The sequence below is a fragment of the Carcharodon carcharias genome, chromosome 16, assembly GCF_017639515.1.
Source record: "Carcharodon carcharias isolate sCarCar2 chromosome 16, sCarCar2.pri, whole genome shotgun sequence".
Classification (NCBI taxonomy): domain Eukaryota; kingdom Metazoa; phylum Chordata; class Chondrichthyes; order Lamniformes; family Lamnidae; genus Carcharodon; species Carcharodon carcharias.
The window spans coordinates 4,298,892-4,306,937 of NC_054482.1; positions in this window are offsets into that span (position 1 = coordinate 4,298,892).

Below are 8,046 nucleotides of genomic sequence, written 5' to 3' on the forward strand. Positions count from 1 at the left end.
TGCATTTATATAGCATATTTAACATAATAAAATATGCAAAGGAGAATTATCAAACAAAATTTGGCACTGTGCCACTTAGTGCTCTGGCACTTGGTCAAAGAGGTACTTTAAAAGGAGCATCTTAAAGGACAGAGGTCTCTTTAAAGGAAAGGGACATGAAAGTTTAGGGAAAGAATTTCAGGGCTTCCAATGACTGAGTGCTCGAAATCAGGGATGCGCGAAACACCAGAATTGAAGGAATGCAAAGATCTCTGTTGGGTGCAGTACTGGAGGAGGTAACAGAGATGGTGAGGGGTGAGGCCATAGAGGAATTAAAAAACAAAAATGAGAATATTAAGATCAAGGCTCTGGTCAACCGGGAACAAATGTAGGTCAGTGATCACAGGGTTGATGAATGAATAGGACTTGGTGCAAGTTAGGATGAGCTGAAGATTATGGAGAGTTCAAGGTTGGCGGTCAGCCAAAAAAAAAATCCAAGTAGTCGTGTCTTGAGAGTTATGAGAGTTAGATCAGTAGATGAGCTGATGCAGGGGTAGAGATGAGAAATGTTATATATATGGAAGTAAGTAGTATTGGTGATGGAGCAGCTGTGATAGGAACCTCATCTGTGTCAAATACGAAACCAAGGTTGCAAAAGATCTGTTGTCACTTCAGACAGTAGCTGGCGTTGGTGGCTAGGGAAAGGACATTGTAATCGGGATCAAAAATAATGGTTTGGTTCATCCCAATATTTAGTTGAAGGAAATTCCTGTTCATCTAGTACGGGATGCTCAACAAGCAGCGAAGAATTCAGAGAAGAGGAGAAGAAGAGCTGGGTATCATCAGCATACAAATGGAACCTGATGTGTTTTCAGATGACATAGCCAAAGAGCCGCATACAGAGGAGAAACTGGAGAGGGCCAAGGATAGATCCTTAGTGGACTACACAGGTAATAGTGAAGTAATTTCTGCAGGCGATCCTCTGGCTTTGGCTGGGTGGATAGGAATGGAACCAGTTGAGGGCAGTCTTAGCCAGATGGGAGAATGGAGGAAAGGCAATGTAGGAGGGTGATGTAATCGACCATGTCAAAATCTGCAGACAGGTCGAGGATGGACAGTTTATCACAGTCTCAGTTGCATAGGATGTAATTTGTGACTTTAATGGGAGGATGGAATGCCAATCAAGCCTCACTGCTTTGTCCTGAATAGTGCTGAGTTTTGAGTGTTGTTGGAGCCTCACCCATCCAAGCAATTGGAGGTTATTCCATGACACTCCTGATTTGTGCCTTGTAGGTGGTAGAGAGGCTTTGAGAAGTCAACAGCTGAGTCACTCAATACACCAATATCCAGCCTCTGACCTGCTGTAGTAGGTGCGGCATTTATGTGGCTAGTCCACTTCAGTTTCCAATCAATGATGACCCCCAGGAAGTTGATGGTGAGAGACATTGAGATGATAATTTCAATAAATATCATGGAGCAGTGGTTATGCTCTCTCTCTTGAAGATTGTCATTATGTAACATGAATATTTCTTGCCAGTTATCAACCCAAGCCTGAATATTGTCCAGACATGGACTGCTTCTTTATCTAAGGAAATGTGAATGGAGACCACTGTACAATCATCAACTAATATCCCCACTTACGACTTAAGATGATGCACCTGAAGATGGTTGGGCCCGGGACAGTGCCCAGAGGAGCTCCTGCAGTGATGCCCTGGGGCTGGGAAGTGTAAGATTTTCTGGGTTTGGGGACCACAGATACCTAAGTAGGCAGTTGACTAGTCATAAGTAATTTTAAGATGGTTTTTTTAAGTTTATTAAGAAACAACAGTTTAGATATGATACATTAACCAACTAGACAGAAAAGGTATATGACCCATAACTTGTGATAACAGCATTCCGCTCTCTAGTTGAAGTGTTCAGAAACGCTTCCCCCGATCTCTCAATCTTCATCCTCATCCTTTGGACCATCTTCCATCTGAAGAAGACAATAAGGCACAATAAGCAGTGCCACCTCAGCCCCCTACCAGCAGCATGACAACAATATATATAGCCTTTTTTGGGTGCAGGTAGCTTACCCAGTGCCAATCATCTATCTAACTATTCTGACCAATAAACCTAGCACAGGTACTCAAAACTTCAACATGGTTACCTCCACCACCCCCACCCCTTGTGCATCACCCTGCTCGAGGTCAGCTTTTTAGTTTACATCTTGCTGAGAGTCATATCCTCACCCTTTCTGAACACTTACATAGAAAAGGAGGTTCAGGAGATGCCATCCTACTAGCTTAGGAATGTCAACAAGGTAGCCTGAACTAAGACTATTTAGAGGTCAGAGTGTTTAGAAATCCTCTTTCCAGAGAGAGGATCAACCCTGCTTAGCTAATCCCATATAATGCAGAAAAGCTTGCTTATTAAAGGCCCCAATTTCTCATAAATGATTGGCCTCAACAACCACAGCCATCTTCCTTTGTGCTCTGTATGATTCCAACCAGTGGAGAGTTTGTCCCCAATTCCCATTGACTTCAATTTTACGAAGGTGCCTTGATACCACATTTGGTCAAAAACTGCCATGCTGTTAAGGTCACTCTCACCTCAGTCTGGAATTCAGCTTGGACCAAGGCTGCATTGGAAAGCAAAATATTGCAAATGTTGGAAACCTGAAATTAAAAGCAGGAAATGCTGGAAATACACAGCAGGCTGAGCAGCAACTGTGGAGACAGAAAGAAGATTAATATTTCCGATTGATGACTTTTCATCAGGGCTGGAAGCAGAGATATAACAGGTTTTAAGCAAATACAGAGGGATTGGGGGAAGAAGAAAAGCGGAGGTATTTGACAAGGTGGAAGGCAGGAGACATTAAATGACAAAAGGATGATGGCCTAAGGTAATGAGGAGACAAAAGACATGTCTAGACAAGGCCCAAGAAAATGGTGCAGTGGTTATGATCTGAAATTGTTGAACTTAATATTGAGTCCAGGAGGCTGTTAAGTTCCTAATGGAAAGATGAGGTGCTGTTCCCTGAGCTTACAACGAGTTTCATTAGAACAGTGTGTTGCTCGCACTGCAACTCTAGAAGAAGACCTCTTACGAGCACCTATAAGTGTAAGAGACCAAGGACATTGTGGTTAGACAGGGAGTAGGGAGCAGAATTAAAGTGACCAGAAGCTGGGGCTCATGCTCGCAGCCAGAACAGGGATATTCTGCACAACAGTCACACAATATGGGTTTGGTCTCCCCAGTTTAGAGAAGACTGTATTGTGAACAGTGATTTCAGTATACTAATTTGAAAGAAGTACAAGTAAATCGCTGTTTCACTTGGAGCGAGTGTTTGGGGCCTTGAATGATCAAGAGCAGAAGATAAAAGGGCAGGTGTTGCAACTCGTGACTGACATAGGATGGTGCCATGGGAAGGGGGGTTTGGTGTTGGGGGTGATGAGTGGAACACGGTGTCATAGAGGGAACCGTCTCTTTGGAATGCTAAAAGGAAGGGGGAGTAGAATATATATTTGATGGTGGCGTCACACAGCAAGCAAAAAATGGTGGAGGATGCTCTGTTGTCTGGGAAGGCAGGTTGGGTGGAAGGTGAAGACAAAGGAAACCTATCATGGTTCCAGGAGGGAAGGGAAGGGGTGAGAGCAGGAGTGCGAGAAATGAAACGGGCATGATAGAAGGACCTGTCAATAATGCCAGGTGGATTCCTTGGTTGAGGAAAAATGAAGACATCATAAGCACTGGTATGGAAGATGGCATTCTCAAAACACATGCAATGGAAACTGGGCAAATGGAATAGAGTTCTTGCAGGAAGTGGAGTGGGAGAAAGCATCATCAAGGTAGCTATAAGAGCTCCTGTCTTCTCATGGCACCTTACCATGCAAGCACAATAGATGCAACACCTGCCCTTATACCTCCTCCCTTCCCACCCTCCCAGGCCACAAAGACTGCTCCCAAGTGAAAGAACGCTTTATTTGTACCTCTTTCAATTTAGCATATTGTATATGTTGCACACGATGTGATCTCCTCTACGCTGGGGAGACAAAAGACAGATTAGATGACCGCTTTGTGGAACACCTCCATTCATTCCGCACGTGTGACCCCAAACTTCCTTCATGCTGCTTCCACTCTGACCTCTCTGTCCTCAGACTCCTACACTATTCCAATGAAGCTCAATGCAAGCTCAAGGAACAGAACCTCATCTTTTCATTAGGCACTTTACAGCCTTCTGGACTCAGCATTGTATTGAACATTATCAAATCATAGCCTCTGCCCCCACTTTTTTGGACAGCAGTTGGTGATGATTTTGTTTTCCTATTTACACCTCCTCTAGACCCATCTTTTGTTTCTTTACTTGTCTCCTTACAATATCTTGTTTGTCATTTAATCTCTCCTGCCTTCAGCCATATCATAAGAGGCTTCCCTTTTATTCCTTCCCTCTCCCTTTGCCACTGTACTCACTTAAAACCTGTTACATCTCTACCTCCAGCTCTGACAAAAGCTCATTGACATGGTTTCTCTCTCCACATATACTGCCTGACCTGCTGAATATCTCCAGCATTGTGTGTTTTAATTACCTCTGTTACTGAAGTGGGGGAAGTGGGGGTTGGTCAGAGGTAACGTTTTCACCCATTTGTTAGTCTATTTGTCTGTAAGCAATGCATCTCAAAAATTAATGGACAGATTTCAACAAAACTTGGTACACAGATGGGTGTGGCCAAAGGAAGAACTGGTTAATATTTGTTGAAGATACGGACCAGGATCTGGATCCTGGAACTTTTTTAAAAGATCTGTAACGTTGAGAGATAGGGCAAATTGACTTTTTTAGAATGTTGTAGGTTCTTTTATTTGGAATGTTATTGATTATTTTAGAATGTTATGGATTGTCTCAGCTGCTGTAGTGAAATTTGTCATAGCTGTCATAATGTAAGCAGAGTTTTCAGAGCAGATTGGCCCAATGCCTCCTCAGTGAGATGGAAGCTGTTGATAAAAAATTTACTTTTTCAGCTTTGTAATTGCAGAGCATCAACCAGGCAGGGAAAATCCTCAAGAAAGAGCTGCATAATTGTAATAACACTTAATTAACATAGCATGGCAGCAGTATGCGCTCCACTGAGTGCCCTCTTCACTTGTTTTAGGCTGGAACAAAGTGGTTCTCGTGGAACTTAAACTAAGCATCAGTAAGCCGGTTATTGCTGAGTAAGTGCTGCTTGATAGCACTGTTTAGGACTCCTTCCATCACTTTGCAAATGCTGGGAGTGGGCTGATGGAGTGTAAATTATCATGGTGGATTTGGCCTGCTTTGTCTTAACAACACATACCTAACAATGTGGAAAATTGCCCAGATTCGGTGATAAATTAATATAAAAAGAAATCTAAAGACAAAATGTTTTCCTAATTCTTTATGTAATCATCATCCTTCCATCTATGTAGGCTGATGGACATGCAGAAAATCCATTGGAGATGAGATAGTTTCATTGAGTGCACTTTTCCAGATGTCTGAAGAGACCAATCTGTGAAAGGCAGGTTCTGCCGCAAGTGCCGCATATGAGATAGTTATCAGATGTCATTGTGGTACCTGTCTCAAGCTGCTGTAACCACTGATTTTCATGGTGGGCTATGTTGCATTTCCCTCTGTCACTGGGCAGTTTCTCCCAGGTGTGAAAATTGATGTTTAGGGCCTTCAAGTCATGCTTGCAAGCATCCTTGAAGCAGGGCTTTGGGCATCTTACTTGTCTCCTGGCTCCGGATATCTCGCCATTCAGAAAATCCTTAAGAACGTGTCCATCTTACACCTTGGAAGGTGCCCGAGCCAGGGAGGTTACCTCTATTTGATGAGTGCTGACATACGTTGAAGATTTGCCTTCAAGAGGACTGTCACATTTGTGATTTTATTCTTCCTTGAGATGCCAAGAACATGAAGCGAACAAAGAAGATGAAAATTATTGACTTTCCTTTTTTAAAAGCTGTAGGTTGTCCGTGCTTCATATCCATACAGCAAGCTGCTGAGAACACAGGCCTTATAAAACAGCATCTTGATCCTAAGAGTTAGCTTGATGTTATTCCACGCATGTATCATAAGCCTGCCAAAGGTGGTGGCTGCTTTCTCCGTGCATGTATTGATTTCTGTATCAAGAGACAGATTGTCTGTCACCATGGACTCTTTGCTAACCACTTCCAGCAGGTGTTGTTTAGTGTGATCGAGGGCAGAGAAGTGACACCCTGTCCCATAACAACGGTTTTCTTGATTATTATAGTAAAGCAGAATAAGTTTCAGGCATGGAAGAGACAATCCATGAGTATTTGTAGTTGTGTTTCTGTATGAGTAACTAGTTTTTTTTTAGTTCATTCATGGGATGTGGGTGTCGCTGACTAGGCCAACATTTATTATCCATCCCTAATTGCCCTTGTTAAGGTGGTAGTGAGCTGCCTTCTTGAACTGCTGCAGTCTATGTGGTGCAGGTACATCCACAATGCTGTTAGGGAGTGAATTCTAGGATTTTGACCAAGCGACAGTGAAGGAACAGCAATATGTTTCCCAGTCAGGATGGTGAGTGGCTTGGAAGGGAACTTCCAGGTGGTGGTGTTCCCATGTGCCTGCTGCCCTTGTCCTTCTAGATGGTAGCAATCGTAGGTTTGGAAGGTGCTGTCTAAGGAGCCTTAGTGAGTTCCTGCAGTGCATCCTGTAGATGGTACACACTGGTTAAACTGTGCATCAGTGGTGGGGGGAATAAATGTTTGTAAATGGGGTGCCAATCAAACGGGCTGCTGTGCCTAGATGGTGCGAAGCTTCTTGACTGTTGTTGGAGCTGCACTCATCCAGGCAAGTGGAGAATATCCCATCACACTCCTGACTTGTGCATTGTAGATGGTAGACAGGCTTTGGGGAGTCAGGAAATGAGTTTCTCTCCACAAGATTCCTAGCCTATGACTTGCTCTTGTAGCTACACTATTCATATGGCTAGTCCAGTTCAGTTTCTGGTCAATGGTAACCGTCAGGATGTTGATGATGGGTGTTTCAGCAATGTCAAGGAGCCATAGTTAGATTCTCTCGTGTCATTGCCTGGCACTTGTGTGGCGTGAATGTTAATTGCCACTTGTCAGCCCAAGCCTGGATATATTGTCCAGGTCTTGTTGCATTTGGACATGGACTGCTTCAGTATCTGAGGAGTTGCGAATGATGCTGAATATTGTGCAATCATCAGCAAACATCCCACTTCTGACTTTATGATGGAAAGAATGTCATTGAGGAAGCAGCTGAAGATGGTTGGGCCTAGGACATTACCCTGAGGAACTCCTGCAGTGATGTCCTGGAACTGAGGTGATTGGCTTCCAACAACCACAACCATCTTCCTTTGTGCTAAGTATGGCTCCAATCAGTGGACCCCCTTATTCCCATTAACTCCAGTTTTGCTAGGGCTCCTTGATGCCACACTGGGTCAAATGCTACCTTAATGTCAAGAGCAGTGACTCTCATCTCACCTCTGGAGTTCAGCTCTTTTGTCCATGTTTACCAAGGCTGAAATGAGATCAGGAGCTGACTGACCTTGGTGGAACACAAACTGAGAGTCAGTGAGCAGGTTATTGATAAGCAAGTGCTGGTGATAGCACTGCTGATGACCCCTTCCATTACTTTACTGATGATTGAGAGTAGTGAGATGAGGTGGTAATTGGCTGGGTTGGATTTGTCCTGCTTTTTGTGTACAGGGCATACCTGGGCAATTTTCCACAATGCTGGGTAGATACCTGTGTTGTAGCTGTTTTGGAATAGCTTGGCCAGGGGTGCAGCAAGTTCTGGAGCCCAAGTCCTCAGTACTATTGCCAGAGTATTGTCAGGGCCCATAGCCTATACAGTATCCAGTGCCTTCAGCCATTCCTCGATATCACGTGGAATGAATTGAATTGGCTGAAGACTGGCATCTGTGATGCTGGGGACCTCCGGAGGAGGCCAAGAGGGATCATCCACTCGGCCCCTTTGGCTGAAGATTGGAGTAAATGCTTCAGCTTTATCTTTTGCACTGATGTTCTGGGCTCCCCCATAGTTGAGGATGGGGATATATGTGGAGCCTCCTCCTC